Source organism: Coregonus lavaretus (genome assembly GCF_964263955.1).
Source record: "Coregonus lavaretus genome assembly, contig: HAP1_SCAFFOLD_3952, whole genome shotgun sequence".
NCBI classification, from domain to species: Eukaryota; Metazoa; Chordata; class Actinopteri; order Salmoniformes; family Salmonidae; genus Coregonus; species Coregonus lavaretus.
This window is the reverse complement of record NW_028163537.1, coordinates 23163-44291: the sequence shown is the minus strand read 5'-3', so window position 1 is coordinate 44291 and position 21129 is coordinate 23163. Positions and strand designations below refer to the sequence as shown.

General features: G+C 46.7%; 1 pseudogene across 1 annotated transcript in view; it reads right to left on the bottom strand.

The window, feature by feature from the left end:
- The window catches only part of LOC311118004 (glutamate receptor ionotropic, kainate 1-like), a 54092-nt pseudogene that overhangs the window by 11721 nt on the left and 21242 nt on the right, over positions 1–21129 (bottom strand). Inside the window, exons 4-7 of the transcript in view lie at positions 18275–18456; positions 16479–16532; positions 13929–14102; positions 13480–13623 (exon numbers count right to left, since the gene is read on the bottom strand). The product of the transcript in view is annotated as a glutamate receptor ionotropic, kainate 1-like (transcript). The remainder of the gene's footprint in view (positions 1–13479; positions 13624–13928; positions 14103–16478; positions 16533–18274; positions 18457–21129) is intronic.

Sequence of the window (21129 nt, the reverse complement as noted above, 5' to 3'; positions counted from 1 at the left end):
CTCTCAGAAGACCCTCCCCAGCACCTGGCCGCGGTGTGTCCTCCACGGCCACAGTTGGTGCAGGGGGTGGTCCCCCTCGGGTTCTCCCTCCTCCTCTCTCTAGCGCCAGCACCCCCGAGCTCCATGGGAATTGGCTCGGAGGTGCTGGAGGATGGAATGGACGACCCCCACTCGGGACGTCCGCGGGTGGCCAGCAGGGTGTCGAGCCGGATGGAGATGTCCACCAGCTGGTCGAAGCATAGGTTGGTGTCCCTGCAGGCCAGCTCACGACGAACGTCCTCTCGCAGGCTACACCGGTACTGGTCGATGAGGGCCCTCTCATTCCATCCCGCATCCGCAGCTAACGTCCGGAACTCCAGTGCGAACTCCTGTGCGCTCCTCTTCTCCTGTCGGAGGTAGAACAGACGCTCCCCCGCCGCCTTCCCTTCAGGTGGGTGATCGAAGACTGCCCGGAAGCGGCGGGAGAACTCAGCGTAGGTGATGGTAGCGGCGTCTATTCCCCTCCATTCGGCGTTGGCCCACTCCAACGCCTTTCCGGATAGACAGGAGATGAGGGCGGAGACGCTCTCGTATCCCGAGGGCGCTGGGTGTATAGTAGCCAGGTATAGTTCTACCTGCAGGAGAAACCCCTGACACCCGGCTGCAGAACCGTCATATGCCCTCGGGAGCGAGAGCCGAATACCACTGGGTTCCGGCGCTGAGAGAGGAGGACTGACCGGTGGTGATGGGATGGTGTATGAGGACGTGGGCACCTCTCCATTAACCAACCGGTGCAGAGTGTTGGACACCTCGCCCAGAACGGCCTCCAGTTGCCGGATCATGGAGTCCTGATAACTGAGCCGTTCTTCTAGCGACCTGGGTGTCGTCGCTGATCCTGCTGACTCCATAGTAGGGTGTGTTGTTCTGTCAGTATGGAACCGATGTGGATGTGATGAGGAGTCAGGCGCAGGACACAGAGGTTAGTCCAACAAAACTTTACTTGTACCAAGTAAAAAATAGCCAAGACACGACCTCGAAAAACAGAGGCGAGAGAAATACGCAACATGCGTAAAACTAAACAAAACATGTAGAGCGCCAAACACGCAGCTCCAAACGACACGCGGGCAACAACACACAATCTAACTTACACAAAACACGGAATTTATAGGACACGTAATTAGGACACAAACAGACACAGGTGTACCAGACAGACCAAAGCAATCAACACACACGCAGCTAGTATTCCGGGGACGGCGAACGCCGAAGCCTGCCCGAACCAGGAGGAGGAGCAGCCTCGGCCGAAACCGTGACACCCTTGTTGGAGAAAAACTATGATAACAAACTCAAACCTATAATAATAATAATAATAATAATAATAATAATAATAATAATAATAATAATAATAATATTATTATATGCCATTTAACAGACACTTTTATCCAAAGCGACTTACAGTCATTCGTGCATACATTTAACGTATGGGTGGTCCCGGGAATCAAACCCACTACCCTGGCGTCACAAACACCATGCTCTACCAATTGAGCTACAGAGGACCACCTGTTAGGTTTCAACTGTTAGGCAGCAAACACACACACAGAAACATGTTTTTTAACGCTCACCGTCATTTTTTTTTTTTTTTACATAATGTCTACGCCATCATTTCCTATGACCGAAAACAGCTTCTGGACATCAGAATAGCAATCACTTAACTTCAACGTTCCCCGGGACTGGAAAGAGGAAACGGCTGTGAAAGAGAGGCGGCATCCTGACGAGTCGACAAGGAAAAAGACCACCATTGCCCTCTGTTCTATTGGCAAACGTGCAGTCACTGGAGAACAAACTGGATGAACTCTGTTTGAGACTATCCTATCAACGGGACCTAAAAAACTGTAATATACTCTGTTTTCTCAGAATCATGGCTGAACGAGGACATGGATATACAATGAACAAAACATTTTCATTCCCTCAGGCCACTACTCCACCATCACATATTTACAATACAACATCCATGTGTACGTGTGTGTAGACTGCGTGTCTTATCATGTGTATGTGTGTCTGTGTCTCTGTGTCTCTTCACAGTCCCCGCTGTTCCATAAGGTGTATTTTTATCTGTTTTTTAAATCTGATTCTACTGCTGTCATCAGTTACCTGATGTGGAATAGAATTCCATGTAGTCATGGCTCTATGTAGTACTGTGCGCCTCCCATAGTCTGTTCTTGACTTGGGGACTGTGAAGAGACCTCTGGTGGCATGTCTTGTGGGGTATGCATGGGTGTCCGAGCTGTGTGCCAGTAGTTTAAACAGACAGCTCGGTGCATTCGGCTTGTCAACACTTCTTACAAAAACAAGTAGTGATGAAGTCAATCTCTCCTCCACTTTGAGCCATGAGACATTTACATGCATATTATTAATGTTCTCTCCGTGTACATCCAAGGGCCAGCCGTGTTGCCCTGTTCTGAGCCAATTGCAATTTTCCGAGGTCCCTCTTTGTGGCACCTGACCACACTACTGAACAGAAGTCCAGGTGCGTCAAAACTAGGGCCTGTAGGACCTTCCTTGTTGATAGTGTTGTTAAAAAAGGCAGAGTAGCACTTTATTATGGACAGACTTCTCCGCATCTTAGCTACTGTTGTATCAACATGTTTTGACCATGACAGTTTACAATCCAGGGTTACTCCAAGCAGTTTAGTCACCTCAACTTGCTAAATTTCCACATGATTTATTACAAGATTTAGTTGAGGTTTAGGGTTTAGTGAATGAATTGTCCCAAATACAATGCTTTTAGTTTTGGAAATATTTATTTATTCCTTGCCACTCATTCTGAAACTAACTGCAGCTCTTTGTTAATTGTTGCAGTGATTTCACTCGCTGTAGTAGCTGACGTGTATAGTGTTGAGTCATCCGCATACATAGACACACTGGCTTTACTCAAAGCCAGTGGCATGTCAATAGTAAAGATTGAAAAAAAAGTAAGGGGCCTAGACTGCTGCCCTGGGGAATTCCTGATTCTACCTGGAATATTTTTTATTGTATTTTTTATTTCACCTTTATTTAACCAGGTAAACCAGTTGAGAACAAGTTCTCATTTACAACTGCGACCTGGCCAAGATAAAGCAAAGCAGTGCGATTTAAAAACAGCAACACAAGAGTTACATATGGAATAAACAAAATGTACAGTCAATAACACAATAGAAAATCTATATACAGTGTGTGCAAATGTAGTAAGTTATGGAGGTAAGGCAATAAATAGGCCATAGTGCAAAAATAATTACAATTTAGCATTAACACTGGAGTGAGATGTGCAAAAGATGATGTGCAAATAGAGATACTGGAGTGCAAATGAGCAAAATAAATAACAATATGGGGATGAGGTAGTTGAGTGGGCTAATTTCAGAAGGGCTGTGTACAGGTGCAGTGATCGGTAAGGTGCTCTGACAACTGATGCTTAAAGTTAGTGAGGGAGATAAGAGTCTCCAGCTTCAGAGATTTTTGCAGTTCGTTCCAGTCAATGGCAGCAGAGAACTGGAAGGAATGGCGACCAAAGGAGGTGTTGGCTTTGGGGATGACCAGTGAGATATACCTGCTGGAGCGCAGACTACGGGTGGGTGTTGCTATGGTGACCAATGAGCTAAGATAAGGCGGGGATTTGCCTAGCAGTGATTTATAGATGACCTGGAGCCAGTGGGTTTGGCGACGGATATGTAGTGAGGGCCAGCCAACGAGAGTGTACAGGTCACAATGGTGGGTAGTATATGGGGCTTGGGTGACAAAATGGACGGCACTGTGATAGACTACATCCAATTTGCTGAGTAGAGTGTTGGAGGAAATAAGAAGCCAATTCTAGATTTAACTTTGGATTGGAGATGCTTAATGTGAGTCTGGAAGGAGAGTTTACGGTCTAACCAGACACCTAGGTATTTGTAGTTGTCCACATATTCTAAGTCAGACCCGCAGAGAGTAGTGATTCTAGTCGGGCGGGCGGGTGCAAGCAGCGTTCGATTGAAGAGCATGCATTTAGTTTTTCTGGCGTTTAAGAGCAGTTGGAGGCTATGGAAGGAGTGTTGTATGGCATTGAAGCTCGTTTGGAGGTTTGTTAACACAGTGTCCAATGAAGGGCCAGATGTATACAAAATGGTGTCGTCTGCGTAGAGGTGGATCTGAGAGTCACCAGCAGCAAGAGCGACATCATTGATATACACAGAGAATAGAGTCGGCCCGAGAATTGAACCCTGTGGCACCCCCATAGAGACTGCCAGAGGTCCAGACAACAGGCCCTCCGATTTGACACATTGAACTCTATCTGAGAAGTAGTTGGTGAACCAGGTGAGGCAGTCATTTGAGAAACCAAGGCTATTTAGTCTGCCAATAAGAATGCGGTGATTGACAGAGTCGAAAGCCTTGGCCAGGTCGATGAAGACGGCTGCACAGTACTGTCTTTTATCGATCGCGGTTATAATATCGTTTAGGACCTTGAGCGTGGCTGAGGTGCACCCATGACCAGCTCGGAAACCAGATTGCACGTTGGAGAGGCTTCCATTAAAGAACACCCTCTGTGTTCTGTTAGACAGGTAACTCTTTATCCACAATATAGCAGGGGGTGTAAAGCCATAACACATACGTCTTTCCAGCAACAGACTATGATCGATAATTTCAAAAGCAGCACTGAAGTCCAACAAAACAGCTCCCACAATATTTGTATCATAAATTTCTCTCAGCCAATCATCAGTCATTTGTGTAAGTCAAACATCTTTTCCCCCAAAAGTTAACTAAGGGTTGGTAACAGGCTGATTGGATGGCTATTTGAGCCAGTAAAGGGGGCTTTACTATTCTTGGGTAGCGGAATGACTTTAGCTTCCCTCCAGTCACAGATATGTACATATCTACCTCAAATACCTCGTACCCCTGCACATTGACTAGGTACTGGTACTCCCTGTATATAGCCATGTTATTACCTGGTACTTCCTGTATATAGCCATGTTATTACCTGGTACTTCCTGTATATAGCCATGTTATTACCTGGTACTCCCTGTATATAGCCATGTTATTACCTGGTACTTCCTGTATATAGCCATCTTATTACCTGGAACTTCCTGTATATAGCCATGTTATTACCTGGAACTTCCTGTATATAGCCATGTTATTACCTGGTACTTCCTGTATATAGCCATGTTATTACCTGGTACTTCCTGTATATAGCCATGTTATTACCTGGTACTTCCTGTATATAGCCATGTTATTACCTGGTACTTCCTGTATATAGCCATGTTATCTTTACTTGTTATTCACTGTGTATTTCTATTTTTATAAAATGTTGTATCTTTATCTTAACTCTGCATTGTTAGAAAAGGACCCGTTGGTCTTCACCTGTTGTTTACGAAGCATGTGACAAATACATTTTGATTTGACCACCTTGTTGTATCCCAATAATGGGATTTATATAGGCTTTTAGGGAACTCATACACTTCTGTAAGCCCCATTGAAGCTACAAAAATGTCAATGTTCAACCTTAACATGTGATAACTATACAACAGAACAGATTAACAGGAATTACATTTACTCTCATGGGTGGCTTAAAACTATCTAAAAGCCACGCCCCTACTAAACTACACCTCCAGTCTTCTGATCTGAACCCGCTGGGTCATATCTCAATAACCCAGCACCAATAACCCAGCACCCAACATCAATTACCAAGCAGTTTTTAAAGAAAACAACCCAACTAAGTGACCCAACACCTGCAACCCAGCAGTTGGGTTAACCAAACAACCCAGTGTTTTATTGAATGAACTATGGAGGATGCATAACCAGGCCAGCCAAATACAGATGGGTTTGGCTCAGAGTGAATTACAAGGTCATAACTAGGCCAGGTTTGGCTCAGAGTGAATTACAAGGTCATAACCAGGCCAGGTTTTGCTCAGAGTGAATTACAAGGTCATAACCAGGCCAGGTTATGGCTCAGTGTGAATTACAAGGTCATAACCAGGCCAGGTTTTGCTCAGAGTGAATTACAAGGTCATAACCAGGCCAGGTTATGGCTCAGTGTGAATTACAAGGTCATAACCAGGCCAGCCAAATATAGCTGGGTTTGAGTCAGTGTGAATTACAAGGTTCATGGTTCACTCTGATTCACCTCTGTACAGAGCCGGCTGCAGAACGAATCAGTTGGACGAGCCTTTGATTTCCATTGGCAGGCATTTTTTTCACGGGACCTACTATGTGTGCACGCGCTTGCACGTTCACAAATTTTTTTAAATGGGTGCTATAGGAAAAACCATAGGCAGCTCGTGAGTTTCAAGTTTGGGGAAGCTTACAATTTATCCTACCATTTCTACCGATCTGGGTTCCAGTTATGATAATTTAAAAAATGCGCATTTTCATGGAACGGTTTCATTTCAATTATAACGTTTTAATTTCTCCAAATCATTGTCACGTGGTTAATCATACAAATCTGAAGTAAATGTTAAAAGAAATCTAAAAGTTAAAATTCAACTAAGGCGAGAGCACCAGCCTCTGCCATATGGACACATTGATACACTGAGATAGCCTATAGAACTCAGAGAGAGCCTATAGAACTCAGAGATAGCCTATAGAACTCAGAGAGAGCCTATAGAACTCAGAGATAGCCTATAGAACTCAGAGATAGCCTATAGAACTCAGAGATAGCCTATAGAACTCAGAGATAGCCTATAGAACTCAGAGAGAGCCTATAGAACTCAGAGATAGCCTATAGAGCTCAGAGATAGCCTATAGAACTCAGAGAGAGCCTATAGAACTCAGAGATAGCCTATATAACTCAGAGATAGCCTATAGAACTCAGAGATAGCCTATATAACTCAGAGAGAGCCTATAGAGCTCAGAGATAGCCTATAGAACTCAGAGAGAGCCTATAGAACTCAGAGATAGCCTATAGAACTCAGAGATAGCCTATAGAGCTCAGAGATAGCCTATAGAACTCAGAGAGAGCCTATAGAACTCAGAAATAGCCTATAGAACTCAGAGAGAGCCTATAGAACTCAGAGATAGCCTATAGAGCTCAGAGATAGCCTATAGAACTCAGAGATAGCCTATAGAGCTCAGAGATAGCCTATAGAACTCAGAGAGAGCCTATATAACTCAGAGAGAGCCTATAGAGCTCAGAGATAGCCTATAGAACTCAGAGATAGCCTATAGAGCTCAGAGATAGCCTATAGAGCTCAGAGATAGCCTATAGAACTCAGATAGCCTATAGAACTCAGAGAGAGCCTATAGAACTCAGAGAGAGCCTATAGAACTCAGAGAGAGCCTATAGAGCTCAGAGATAGCCTATAGAACTCAGAGATAGCCTATAGAGCTCAGAGATAGCCTATAGAGCTCAGAGATAGCCTATAGAACTCAGAGAGAGCCTATAGAACTCAGAGAGAGCCTATAGAACTCAGAGAGAGCCTATAGAACTCAGAGATAGCCTATAGAGCTCAGAGATAGCCTATAGAACTCAGAGATAGCCTATAGAGCTCAGAGATAGCCTATAGAACTCAGAGATAGTCTATAGGCCACTGCAGCAGTAAGTCTATGACTTCATCATCACTAAGTAAATATTTCATATTAATCTCTCTACTCCGCCTGTCTGCCTCCTTTCTATCTGTCTTGACTTGAGCTATTGCTAGTGAAGTGCAACATTGTATCAAATCATCAACTGGGTCCGGCTCGAAGCTGTCACTAGCGAACATGCAACATTGTATCAACTAGCCTATTCCGGGCCCTCAGAGTTTCCCGCGCCAGTGAGCTCAGGACAGACAGCTGTTTTTTTTTAAATGACGTTTCCACTGGATATATGGGATCATCAGATCATGAAATGTTGCTCTTTCACACCGAGGCCTGGTGAAAAAAAGACTGAGAAGCTCTGCTTACTAGTAGTGGACGTGGTGAGTTATGACAATCAAAAATCAGACATCGCCAAAATGGGCACTTTCCAAATGTTTCATGCAGCATCCCAGGTAGTCTTCTGTGCGTGATCTGGCGCGTGCACTCCCTCAACGATTTGCCATTGTGTTTTAGGTCATTGTCCTGCTGAAAGATGAATTCATCTCCCAGTGTCTGGTGGAAAGTTTTCCTCTAGGATTTTGCCTGTGCTTAGCTCCATTCCATTTATTTTCTATCCTGAAAAACTCCCCAGTCCTTAACGATTACAAGCATACCCATAACATGATGCAGCCACCACTATGCTCGAAAATATGGAGATTGGTACTCAGTAATGTGTTGTATTGGATTTCCCACAAACATAACACTTTTTGTATTCAGGACAAAAAGTTTAATTTCTTTGCCACATTTTTTATAGTATTACTTTAGTGCTTTGTTGCAAACAGGATACATGTTTTGGAATATTTGCATTCTGTACAGGCTTCCTTATTTTCACTCTGTCATTTAGGTTAGTATTGTGGAGTAACTACAATGTTGTTGATCCATCCTCAGTTTTCTCCTATTACAGCCATTAAACTCTGTAACTGTTTTAAAGTCACCATCAGATGACGCAGATGCTAAGCTACAGGACTGTTTTGCTAGCACAGACTGGAACATGTTCCGGGATTCTTCAGACAGCATTGAGGAGTACACCACATCAGTCACTGGCTTCATCAATAAGTGCATCGATGATGTCGTCCCCACAGTGACCGTACGTACATACCCCAACCAGAAGCCATGGATTACAGGAAACATCCGCACTGAGCTAAAGGGTAGAGCTGCCGCTTTCAAGGAACGGGACTCTAACCCGGACGCTTATAAGAAATCCCGCTATGCCCTCCGACGAACCATCAAACAGGCAAAGAGTCAATACAGGGCTAAGATTGAATCGTACTACACTGGCTCTGATGCTCGTCGGATGTGGCAGGGCTTGAAAACTATTACAGACTACAAAGGGAAGCACAGCCGCGAGCTGCCCAGTGACACAAGCCTACCAGACGAGCTAAACCACTTCTATGCTCGCTTCGAGGCAAGCAACACTGAAGCATGCATGAGAGCACCAGCTGTTCCAGATGACTATGTGATCACGCTCTCCGTAGCTGATGTGAGTAAGACTTTTAAGCAGGTCAACGTTCACAAGGCCGCAGGGCCAGACGGATTACCAGGACGTGTACTCCGAGCATGTGCTGACCAACTGGCAAGTGTCTTCACTGACATTTTCAACATGTCCCTTACTGAGTCTGTAATACCAACATATTTCAAGCAGACCACCATAGTCCCCGTGCCCAAGGACTCTAAGATAACCTGCCTAAATGACTACCGACCCGTAGCACTGACGTCTGTAGCCATGAAGTGCTTTGAAAGGCTGGTCATGGCTCACATCAACAGCATTATCCCAGAAACCCTAGACCCCACTCCAATTTGCATACCGCCCCAACAGATCCACAGATGATGCAATCTCTATTGCACTCCACACTGCCCTTTCCCACCTGGACAAGAGGAACACCTACGTGAGAATGATATTCATTGACTACAGCTCAGCATTCAACACCATAGTGCCCTCTAAGCTCATCACTAAGCTAAGGATCCTGGGACTAAACACCTCCCTCTGCAACTGGATCCTGGACTTCCTGACGGGCCGCCCCCAGGTGGTAAGGGTAGGAAACAACACATCTGCCACACTGATCCTCAACACGGGGGCCCCTCAGGGGTGCGTGCTCAGTCCCCTCCTGTACTCTCTGTTCACCCATGACTGCATGGCCAGGCACGACTCCAACACCATCATTAAGTTTGCCGACGACACAACAGTGGTAGGCCTGATCACCGACAACGATGAGGCAGCCTATAGGGAGGAGGTCAGAGACCTGGCCGTGTGGTGCCAGGACAACAACCTCTCCCTCAACGTGACCAAGACAAAGGAGATGATTGTGGACTACAGGAAAAGAGGACTGAGCACGCCCCCATTCTCATCGACGGGGCTGTAGTGAAACAGGTTGAGAGCTTCAAGTTCCTTGGTGTCCACATCACCAACGAACTATCATGGTCCAAACACACCAAGACAGTCGTGAAGAGGGCACGACAAAGCCTATTCCCCCTCAGGAGACTGAAAAGATTTGGCATGGGTCCTCAGATCCTCAAAAAATTATACAGCTGCACCATCGAGAGCATCCTGACTGGTTGCATCACCGCCTGGTATGGCAACTGCTTGGCCTCCGACCGCAAGGCAATACAGAGGGTAGTGCGTACGGCCCAGTACATCACTGGGGCCAAGCTTCCTGCCATCCAGGACCTCTATACCAGGCGGTGTCAGAGGAAGGCCCTCAAAATTGTCAAAGACTCCAGCCACCCTAGTCATAGACTGTTCTCCCTGCTACCGCACGGCAAGCGGAACCGGAGTGCCAAGTCTAGGTCCAAAAGACTTCTCAACAGCTTCTACCCCCAAGCCATAAGACTCCTGAACAGCTAATCATGGCTACCCGGACTATTTGCACTGCCCCCCCACCCCATCCTTTTTACGCTGCTGCTACTCTGTTAATTATTTATGCATAGTCACTTTAACTCTACCCATATGTACATATTACTTCAACTATCTCAACTAGCCGGTGCCCCCGCACATTGACTCTGCACCGGTACCCCCCTGTATATATAGCCTCCCTACTGTTATTTTATTTTACTTCTGCTCTTTTTTTCTCAACACTTTTTTTGTTGTTGTTTTATTTTTACTTTTTTTGTTAAAAATAAATGCACTGTTGGTTAAGGGCTGTAAGTAAGCATTTCACTGTAATGTCTGCACCTGTTGTATTCGGCGCATGTGACCAATAAAATTTGATTTGATTTGATTTGATTGGCCTCATGGTGAAATCCCTGAGCGGTTTCCTTCCCCTCTGGCAACTGAGTTAGGAAGGACGCATGTATCTTTGTAGTGACTGGGTGTATTGATACATCATCCAAAGTGTAATTAATAACTTCACCATGCTCAAAGGGATATTCAATGTCTGCTTTTTTTTCTTTTTTTTTTACCCATCTACCAATCGGTGCCCTTCGTTGCGAGGCATTGGAAAACCTCCCTGGTCTTTGTGGTTGAATCTGTGTATGAGATTCACTGCTCGACTGAGGGACCTTACAGATAATTGTATGTGTGGGGTACAGAGATGAGGTAGTCATTCAAAAACTCATGTTAAACACAATTATTGCACACAGAGTGAGTCGATGCAACTTTTTTTTAGGCTTGCCATAACAAAGGGGTTGAATACTTATTGACTTAAGACATTTCAGCTTTTCATTTGTAATTCATTTATAAACATTTCAAAATACATAATTCCACTTTGACATTATGGGGTATTGTGTGTAGACCAGTGACCAAACATCTCAATGTAATCCATTTTAAATTCAGGCTGTAACACAACAATGTGGACAAAATGAATCCTTTCTGAAGGCACTTTATGTGTCCAACTCATTCCACGCAGGGACGAGTGTCTGCGGGTTTTCGCTCCTCCCTTGGACTTGATTGATGAATTAAGGTCACTGATTAGTCAGGAACTCCCCTCACCTGGTTGCCTAGGGCTTAGTGAGGAACTCCCCTCACCTGGTTGCCTAGGGCTTAGTGAGGAACTCCCCTCACCTGGTTGTCTAGGGCTTAGTGAGGAACTCCCCTCACCTGGTTGCCTAGGGCTTAGTGAGGAACTCCCCTCACCTGGTTGTCTAGGGCTTAGTGAGGAACTCCCCTCACCTGGTTGTCTAGGGCTTAGTGAGGAACTCCCCTCACCTGGTTGTCTAGGGCTTAGTGAGGAACTCCCCTCATCTGGTTGCCTAGGGCTTAGTGAGGAACTCCCCTCACCTGGTTGTCTAGGGCTTAGTGAGGAACTCCCCTCACCTGGTTGCCTAGGGCTTAGTGAGGAACTCCCCTCACCTGGTTGTCTAGGGCTTAGTGAGGAACTCCCCTCACCTGGTTGCCTAGGGCTGTGAGGAACTCCCCTCACCTGGTTGTCTAGGGCTTAGTGGGGAACTCCCCTCACCTGGTTGCCTAGGGCTTAGTGAGGAACTCCTCTCACCTGGTTGCCTAAAGCTTAGTGAGGAACTCCCCTCACCTGGTTGCCTAAGGCTTAGTGAGGAACTCCTCTCACCTGGTTGCCTAGGGCTTAGTGAGGAACTCCCCTCACCTGGTTGCCTAAGGCTTAGTGAGGAACTCCCCTCACCTGGTTGCCTAAGGCTTAGTGAGGAACTCCCCTCACCTGGTTGCCTAAGGCTTAGTGAGGAACTCCCCTCACCTGGTTGCCTAGGGCTTAGTGAGGAACTCCCCTCACCTGGTTGCCTAAGGCTTAGTGAGGAACTCCCCTCACCTGGTTGCCTAAGGCTTAGTGAGGAACTCCCCTCACCTGGTTGTCTAGGGCTTAGTGAGGAACTCCCCTCACCTGGTTGTCTAGGGCTTAGTGAGGAACTCCCCTCACCTGGTTGTCTAGGGCTTAGTGAGGAACTCCCCTCACCTGGTTGCCTAGGGCTTAGTGAGGAACTCCCCTCACCTGGTTGCCTAGGGCTTAGTGAGGAACTCCCCTCACCTGGTTGTCTAGGGCTTAGTGAGGAACTCCCCTCACCTGGTTGCCTAGGGCTTAGTGAGGAACTCCCCTCACCTGGTTGCCTAGGGCTTAGTGAGGAACTCCCCTCACCTGGTTGTCTAGGGCTTAGTGAGGAACTCCCCTCACCTGGTTGTCTAGGGCTTAGTGAGGAACTCCCCTCACCTGGTTGTCTAGGGCTTAGTGAGGAACTCCCCTCACCTGGTTGCTTAGGGCTTAGTGAGGAACTCCCCTCACCTGGTTGTCTAGGGCTTAGTGAGGAACTCCCCTCACCTGGTTGTCTAGGGCTTAGTGAGGAACTCCCCTCACCTGGTTGCCTAGGGCTTAGTGAGGAACTCCCCTCACCTGGTTGTCTAGGGCTTAGTGAGGAACTCCCCTCACCTGGTTGTCTAGGTCTTAGTAAGGAACTCCCCTCACCTGGTTGTCTAGGTCTTAGTAAGGAACTCCCCTCACCTGGTTGTCTAGGTCTTAGTAAGGAACACCCCTCACCTGGTTGTCTAGGTCTTAGTAAGGAACTCCCCTCACCTGGTTGTCTAGGTCTTAGTAAGGAACTCCCCTCACCTGGTTGTCTAGGTCTTAGTAAGGAACTCCCCTCACCTGGTTGTCTAGGTCTAAGTAAGGAACTCTCCTCACCTGGTTGTCTAGGGCTTAGTGAGGAACTCCCCTCACCTGGTTGTCTAGGTCTTAGTAAGGAACTCCCCTCACCTGGTTGTCTAGGGCTTAGTGAGGAACTCCCCTCACCTGGTTGCCTAGGGCTTAGTGAGGAACACCCCTCACCTGGTTGTCTAGGTCTTAGTAAGGAACTCCCCTCACCTGGTTGCCTAGGGCTTAGTGAGGAACACCCCTCACCTGGTTGTCTAGGTCTTAGTAAGGAACTCCCCTCACCTGGTTGCCTAGGGCTTAATTGAAAGGAAAACCCCAAAAGTAGTAGACACTAGGCCCTCCATGGAATGATTTGGACAGCCCAGGTCTAGCCCATAGAGGCTACATTACCAACCTCTTTGAAGAGGTTCATGAAGCGCGGTCCGAAGCGCCAGGGTTTGTGTCGGTGACACTGCAGGGAGCTGACCGTCATCTGAGTGGCTCGCTGTGATGCCACGGCAACCATGAACACTGCATCATACATCAACGCTGCCTCCGTCTGGAACCAGGATCACATGGAGGAGGAGAGAGGTTAAAACATTTAGGTTAGTTAAGGTTAGTTACATTACATTAATTATTTAGGTTAGTTAAGGTTAGTTACATTACAATAATTATTTAGGTTAGTTAGGGGCTTTGGCATCTGTTACATTAAATCACAGATAACATTTTAAAAAATCAAAACGTATGTGTTTGTGTGTGTGTGTGTGTGTGTGTGCGTGCATGCCTGCGTGCATTCATTAGTGTGTGTGTGCGTGCGCATGCATGCCTTTGTGTGTGTGTGTGTGTGTGTGCGTGTATTCTAACCGTCATAACTCCATCCATTAATCCACTCTCCTGTTTAGGTGGAGCCTGAAGCCTCTCCAGAGACCACTTCTCCATGGTGGAGGCTACATAAGGGTCGTCTATATTCAACAGCCTGAAACCTGTCATATTAACCCCACTGTAGCGATAAGGCTCCAGGTCTAACGCAAACAGATCCTAGAGATGGACGGATGGGGAGAGAGAGGGAGAGGGGGAAGGGGGTTGGAGGGGGGGTGGGGAGAGAGGGCGAGAGTGGGGGAGAGAGAGGGGGAGGGAGAGGGGGAGAAGAGGAGAAGAGAGGGGGAGAGCGGGGGAGAGAGAGAAAGAGGGGGAGAAGAGGGGGCGAGAAGGGGAAGGGGAGAAGAGAGGGGGAGAGAGAGGGGGAGGGGAGAGAGGGCGACAGTGGGGGAGGAAGAGGGCGAGAGCGGGGGAGAGAGAGGGGGAGGGAGAGAAGAGAGGGCGAGAGCGGGGGAGAGAGAGGGGGAGGGAGAGAGGGCGAGAGCGGGGGAGAGAAAGGGGGAGGGAGAGAAGAGAGGGCGAGAGCGGGGGAGAGAGAGGGGGAGGGAGAGAAGAGAGGGAGAGAGAGAGGGGGAGGGAGAGGGGGAGGGAGAGGGAGAGGGGGAGGGAGAAGAGAGGGCGAGAGCGGGGGAGAGAGAGGGGGAGAGAGAGGGAAGTATAGCAAGGGAGAGAGAGATTAAGAATAAAGAGATTACCTTTAATGAAATGGAAGATGATGTGTCTGAACACATACAGTGAGGGAAAAAAGTATTTGATCCCCTGCTGATTTTGTACGTTTGCTCACTGACAAAGAAATGATCAGTCGGTAATTTTAATGGTAGGTTTATTTGAACAGTGAGAGACAGAATAACAACAACAAAATCCAAAAGAACGCATGTCAAAAATGTTATAAATTGATTTGCATTTTAATGAGGGAAATAAGTATTTGACCCCCTCTCAATCAGAAAGATTTCTGGCTCCCAGGTGTCTTTTATACAGGTAACGAGCTGAGATTAGGAGCACACTCTTAAAGGGAGTGCTCCTAATCTCATCTTGTTACCTGTATAAAAGACACCTGTCCACAGAAGCAATCAATCAATCAGATTCCAAACTCTCCACCATGGCCAAGACCAAAGAGCTCTCCAAGGATGTCAGGGACAAGATTGTAGACCTACACAAGGCTGGAATGGGCTACAAGACCATCGCCAAGCAGCTTGGTGAGAAGGTGACAACAGTTGGTGCGATTATTTGCAAATGGAAGAAACACAAAATAACTGTCAATCTCCCTTGGCCTGGGGCTCCATGTAAGATCTCACCTCGTGGAGTTGCAATGATCATGAGAATGGTGAGGAATCAGCCCAGAACTACACGGGAGGATCTTGTCAATGATCTCAAGGCAGCTGGGACCATAGTCACCAAGAAAACAATTGGTAACACACTACGCCGTGAAGGACTGAAATCCTGCAGCGCCCGCAAGGTCCCCCTGCTCAAGAAAGCACATATACAGGGCCGTCTGAAGTTTGCCAATGAACATCTGAATGATTCAGAGGAGAACTGGGTGAAAGTGTTGTGGTCAGATGAGACCAAAATGGAGCTCTTTGGCATCAACTCAACTCGCCGTGTTTGGAGGAGGAGGAATGCTGCCTATGACCCCAAGAACACCATCCCCACCGTCAAACATGGAGGTGGAAACATTATGCTTTGGGGGTGTTTTTCTGCTAAGGGGACAGGACAACTTCACCACATCAAAGGGACGATGGACGGGGCCATATACCGTCAAATCTTGGGTGAGAACCTCCTTCCCTCAGCCAGGACATTGAAAATGGGTCGTGGATGGGTATTCCAGCATGACAATGACCCAAAACACACGGCCAAGGCAACAAAGGAGTGGCTCAAGAAGAAGCACATTAAGGTCCTGGAGTGGCCTAGCCAGTCTCCAGACCTTAATCCCATAGAAAATCTGTGGAGGGAGCTGAAGGTTCGAGTTGCCAAACGTCAGCCTCGAAACCTTAATGACTTGGAGAAGATCTGCAAAGAGGAGTGGGACAAAATCCCTCCTGAGATGTGTGCAAACCTGGTGAAGAAACGTCTGACCTCTGTGATTGCCAACAAGGGTTTTGCCACCACGTACTAAGTCATGTTTTGCAGAGGGGTCAAATACTTATTTTAAGATGCAAATCAATTTATAACATTTTTGACATGAGTTTTTCTGGATTTTGTTGTTATTCTGTCTCTCACTGTTCAAATAAACCTAGCATTAAAATTATAGACTGATCATGTCTTTGTCAGTGGGCAAACGTACAAAATCAGCAGGGGATCAAATACTTTTTTCCCTCACTGTATATGTTATTAACATTTATATTCTGTTTTTTTACAGTTTATAAAAGTGCACATTCAGAGCTTCATAATAATAATAATAATAATAATAATATGTAACATTTGAAATTTAGCAGACTATTTTATCTAATGGTATATCATACACTGTAATTGGAGTTGTTATGCTCCTTTGAAAGTAGATAGAAATGTTGACGAGTGAGTCAGGAATTCAGAGCTCACCAATGTAGTGAAGAAGAAATGGTGGTATTCTGTCATCATTCCCATCGAAGAGAGCTGTGAAGGAAAGAAGAACTGGACAGTAGTAGACAGTCCTCAACAGACTCCCACTAGGAGGTTGTTCTCAACAGACTCCCACTGGGAGGTTGTCCTCAACAGACTGGGAGGTTGTTCTCAACAGACTCCCACTGGGAGGTTGTCCTCAACAGACTGGGAGGTTGTTCTCAACAGACTCCCACTGGGAGGTTGTTCTCAACAGACTGGGAGGTTGTTCTCAACAGACTCCCACTGGGAGGTTGTTCTCAACAGACTCCCACTGGGAGGTTGTTCTCAACAGACTGGGAGGTTGTTCTCAATAGACTCCCACTGGGAGGTTGTTCTCAACAGACTGGGAGGTTGTTCTCAATAGACTCCCACTGGGAGGTTGTTCTCAACAGACTGGGAGGTTGTTCTCAATAGACTCCCACTGGGAGGTTGTTCTCAACAGACTGGGAGGTTGTTCTCAACAGACTCCCACTGGGAGGTTGTTCTCAACAGACTGGGAGGTTGTTCTCAACAGACTCCCACTGGGAGGTTGTCCTCAACAGACTGGGAGGTTGTCCTCAACAGACTCCCACTGGGAGGTTGTTCTCAACAGACTGGGAGGTTGTCCTCAACAGACTGGGAGGTTGTCCTCAACAGACTCCCACTGGGAGGTTGTCCTCAACAGACTGGGAGGTTGTCCTCAACAGACTCCCACTGGGAGGTTGTTCTCAACAGACTCCCACTGGGAGGTTGTTCTCAACAGACTCCCACTGGGAGGTTGTTCTCATTATAAAACATCAATAACTTTTTGAAAACTGCAGGAAAACCAAAAAGGCAATTAGCTCCACATCTCTCCCCTCTGGTGCCCAGTGTGTGTGTGTGTGTCCAGTGTGTGTCTGTGTGTGTGTGTGTGTGTGTCCAGTGTGTTTGTGTGTGTGTGTGTCCAATGTGTAGGGATGTAGGGATAACAGCACAATTTCTTTCTGTATGTACTGAACTGTAGAGAGTGTTGGGAAGAGTGGAATCATCTTATGCTGAGCTAGATTCCAACTATACAACCAGAATCAGCCTGTGTAACAGAGTACGTCTTGAGAACTACAACCAGAATCAGCCTGTGTAACAGAGTACGTCTTGAGAACTACAACCAGAATCAGCCTGTGTAACAGAGTACGTCTTGAGAACTACAACCAGAATCAGCCTGTGTAACAGGGTACGTCTTGAGAACTACAACCAGAATCAGCCTGTGTAACAGAGTACGTCTTGAGAACTACAACCAGAATCAGCCTGTGTAACAGAGTACATTTAGTCCCTGAACCTCACTGGGTGCAAAGCCTTCTGAGCCCAAAGATAAGTCTGCACACAAAGTTACGTTAGCTATCACTCCACAAAGCTGCGTTAGCTATCACTCCACAAAGCTGCGTTAGCTATCACTCCACAAAGCTGCGTTAGCTATCACTCCACCAAGCTGCGTTAGCTATCACTCCACAAAGCTGCGTTAGCTATCACTCCACAAAGCTGCGTTAGCTATCACTCCACAAAGCCGCGTTAGCTATCACTCCACAAAAGCCATGGTCCTGTGCTATCTGAGTATCTCAGCGCCAGCGTGGTAGGGTCAGGTTTAGGGTTAGGGTTAGGGTCAGGGTCAGGGTCAGGATCAGAGTCAGGGTTAGGGTCAGGGTCAGGGTCAAGGTCAAGGTCAGGGTCAGGGTTAGGGTCAGAGTCAGGGTTAGGGTTAGGGTCAGGGTCAAGGTCAAGGTCAGGGTCAGGGTTGGTACCTGTTTGAGTATCTCTGCGGAGGTGCGGTAGGAGCAGTCAAACAAGATATAGTACTCTTTGTCTTTCTTCATCTCCTTCAGAAGAGGTCTGGCATCAATCTCTCCAGGTGGAAGCTGCCGTATCCTGATCTTCAGGTTCAACTTGGACGGAGCCTTGATCAACTCCTGCATCCGCATCAGACCTGGAACACAACCAATAACAATATAGTATGGTTAGACCTAGTAGCATCAGACCTGTAACACAACCAATAACAATATAGTATGGTTAGACCTAGTAGCATCAGACCTGGAACACAACCAATAACAATATAGTATGGTTAGACCTAGTAGCATCAGACCTGTAACACAACCAATAACAATATAGTATGGTTAGACCTAGTAGCATCAGACCTGTAACACAACCAATAACAATATAGTATGGTTAGACCTAGTAGCATCAGACCTGGAACACAACCAATAACAATATAGTATGGTTAGATCCATATTAGTATCCCTGCCTGAGGTTGCACCCAGCTGAGGTTCTATGGTTGCACCCAGCTGAGGTTCTATGGTTGTACCCAGCTGAGGTTCTATGGTTGCACCCAGCTGAGGTTCTATGGTTGCACCCAGCTGAGGTTCTATGGTTGTACCCAGCTGAGGTTCTATGGTTGCACCCAGCTGAGGTTCTATGGTTGCACCCAGCTGAGGTTCTATGGTTGCACCCAGCTGAGGTTCTATGGTTGCACCCAGCTGAGGTTCTATGGTTGTACCCAGCTGAGGTTCTATGGTTGCACCCAGCTGAGGTTCTATGGTTGTACCCAGCTGAGGTTCTATGGTTGCACCCAGCTGAGGTTCTATGGTTGCACCCAGCTGAGGTTCTATGGTTGCACCCAGCTGAGGTTCTATGGTTGCACCCAGCTGAGGTTCTATGGTTGCACCCAGCTGAGGTTCTATGGTTGCACCCAGCTGAGGTTCTATGGTTGTACCCAGCTGAGGTTCTATGGTTGCACCCAGCTGAGGTTCTATGGTTGTACCCAGCTGAGGTTCTATGGTTGCACCCAGCTGAGGTTCTATGGTTGCACCCAGCTGAGGTTCTATGGTTGCACCCAGCTGAGGTTCTATGGTTGCACCCAGCTGAGGTTCTATGGTTGTACCCAGCTGAGGTTCTATGGTTGCACCCAGCTGAGGTTCTATGGTTGCACCCAGCTGAGGTTCCATGGTTGCACCCAGCTGAGGGCCCATATTCATATTTTGCCCAGGTATTGTTTGGGTATGCATCCCAAATGACACCCTATTCCCTGTGCACTACTTTTGACCAGGGACCATAGGGCTCTATGTAGGGGATAGGGTACCATTTGAGACGCATCCATAGCGTCTGAATTAAACTGTCCTACTTGCAATAAGAACAATGAACACAGATTAGTCTTGAGGAATGTTTTATGAGAGAGAGAGAGAGTGACTCCTCTCTTTTTGTTTTCTCATGATTTGGTTGGGTCTCTGGGTCTCTCTGTGTGTGTGTGTCTCTGTGTGTGTCTCTCTGTGTGTGTGTGTGTGTCTCACTCACTCACACACATTTAGAAACCAGACCAAAGTCGTAGCAGGCCATGTTGGCTCAGACCAGAGAACCAAGTGAAAATCTGTTGGACGCCACTTAGAGAACAGATGGTAGAGGCTGGGTGACCTCTGGTACTGACATACACAACAAGCCCCTCATATAGCGGCAGGTAGCTTAGTGGTTAAGAGCGTTGTGCCAGTAACCTAAAGGTCGCTGGTTCTAATCCCCGAGCCGACTAGGTGAAAAATCTGTATATGTGCCCTTGAGCAAGGCACTTAAACCTAATTGCTCCTGTAAGTCGCTCTGGATAAGAGCATCTGCTAAATGACAAAAAAAAAAGAAAAAAAAAAAAATTATTTAAACGACTAATTAAAAAATATATATATGAAAGGATTTACATTTACGTCATTTAGCAGACGCTCTTATCCAGAGCGACTTACAAATAGGTGCATTCACCTTATAGCCAGTGGGATAACCACTTTACAATTGTTTTTATTTATTTTTTGGGGGGGGTGGGTTGAGGTAAGGGGGGGGGGGTAGAAGGATTACTTTATCCTATCCCAGGTGTTCCTTAAAGAGGTGGGGTTTCAAATGTCTCCGGAAGGTGGTGAGTGACTCCGCTGTCCTGGCGTCGTGAGGGAGCTTGTTCCACCATTGGGGTGTCAGAGCAGCGAACAGTTTTGACTGGGCTGAGCGGGAACTATGCTTCCGCAGAGGAAGGGGAGCCAGCAGGCCAGAGGTGGATGAACGCAATGCCCTCGTTTGGGTGTAGGGACTGATCAGAGCCTGAAGGTACGGAGGAATTGTACCACAGAATTAATAGCTATATATACAGTACATACAGCTGAAGTCGGAAGTTTGCCACCTGTGTCAACATTCACTTCGGTTGGAGTCATTAAAGCTAGTTTTTCAACCACTCCACAAATGTATTGTTAACAAACTATAGTTTTGGCAGGTCGATTAGGACATCTACTTTGCGCATGACACAAGTAATTTTTCCAACAATTGTTTACAGACAGATTATTTCACTTATAATTCACTGTATCACAATTCCAGTGGGTCAGAAGTTTACATACACTAAGTTGACTGTGCCTTTAAACAGCTTGGAAAATTCCAGAAAATGATGTCATGGCTTTAGAAGCTTCTGATAGGCTAATTGACATCATTTGAGTCAATTGGAGGTGTACCTGTGGATGTATTTCAAGGCCTACCTTCAAACTCAGTGCCTCTTTGCTTGACATCATGGGAAAATCAAAAGAAATCAGCCAAGACCTCAGAAAAATAATTGTAGACCTCCACAAGTCTGGTTCATCCTTGGGAG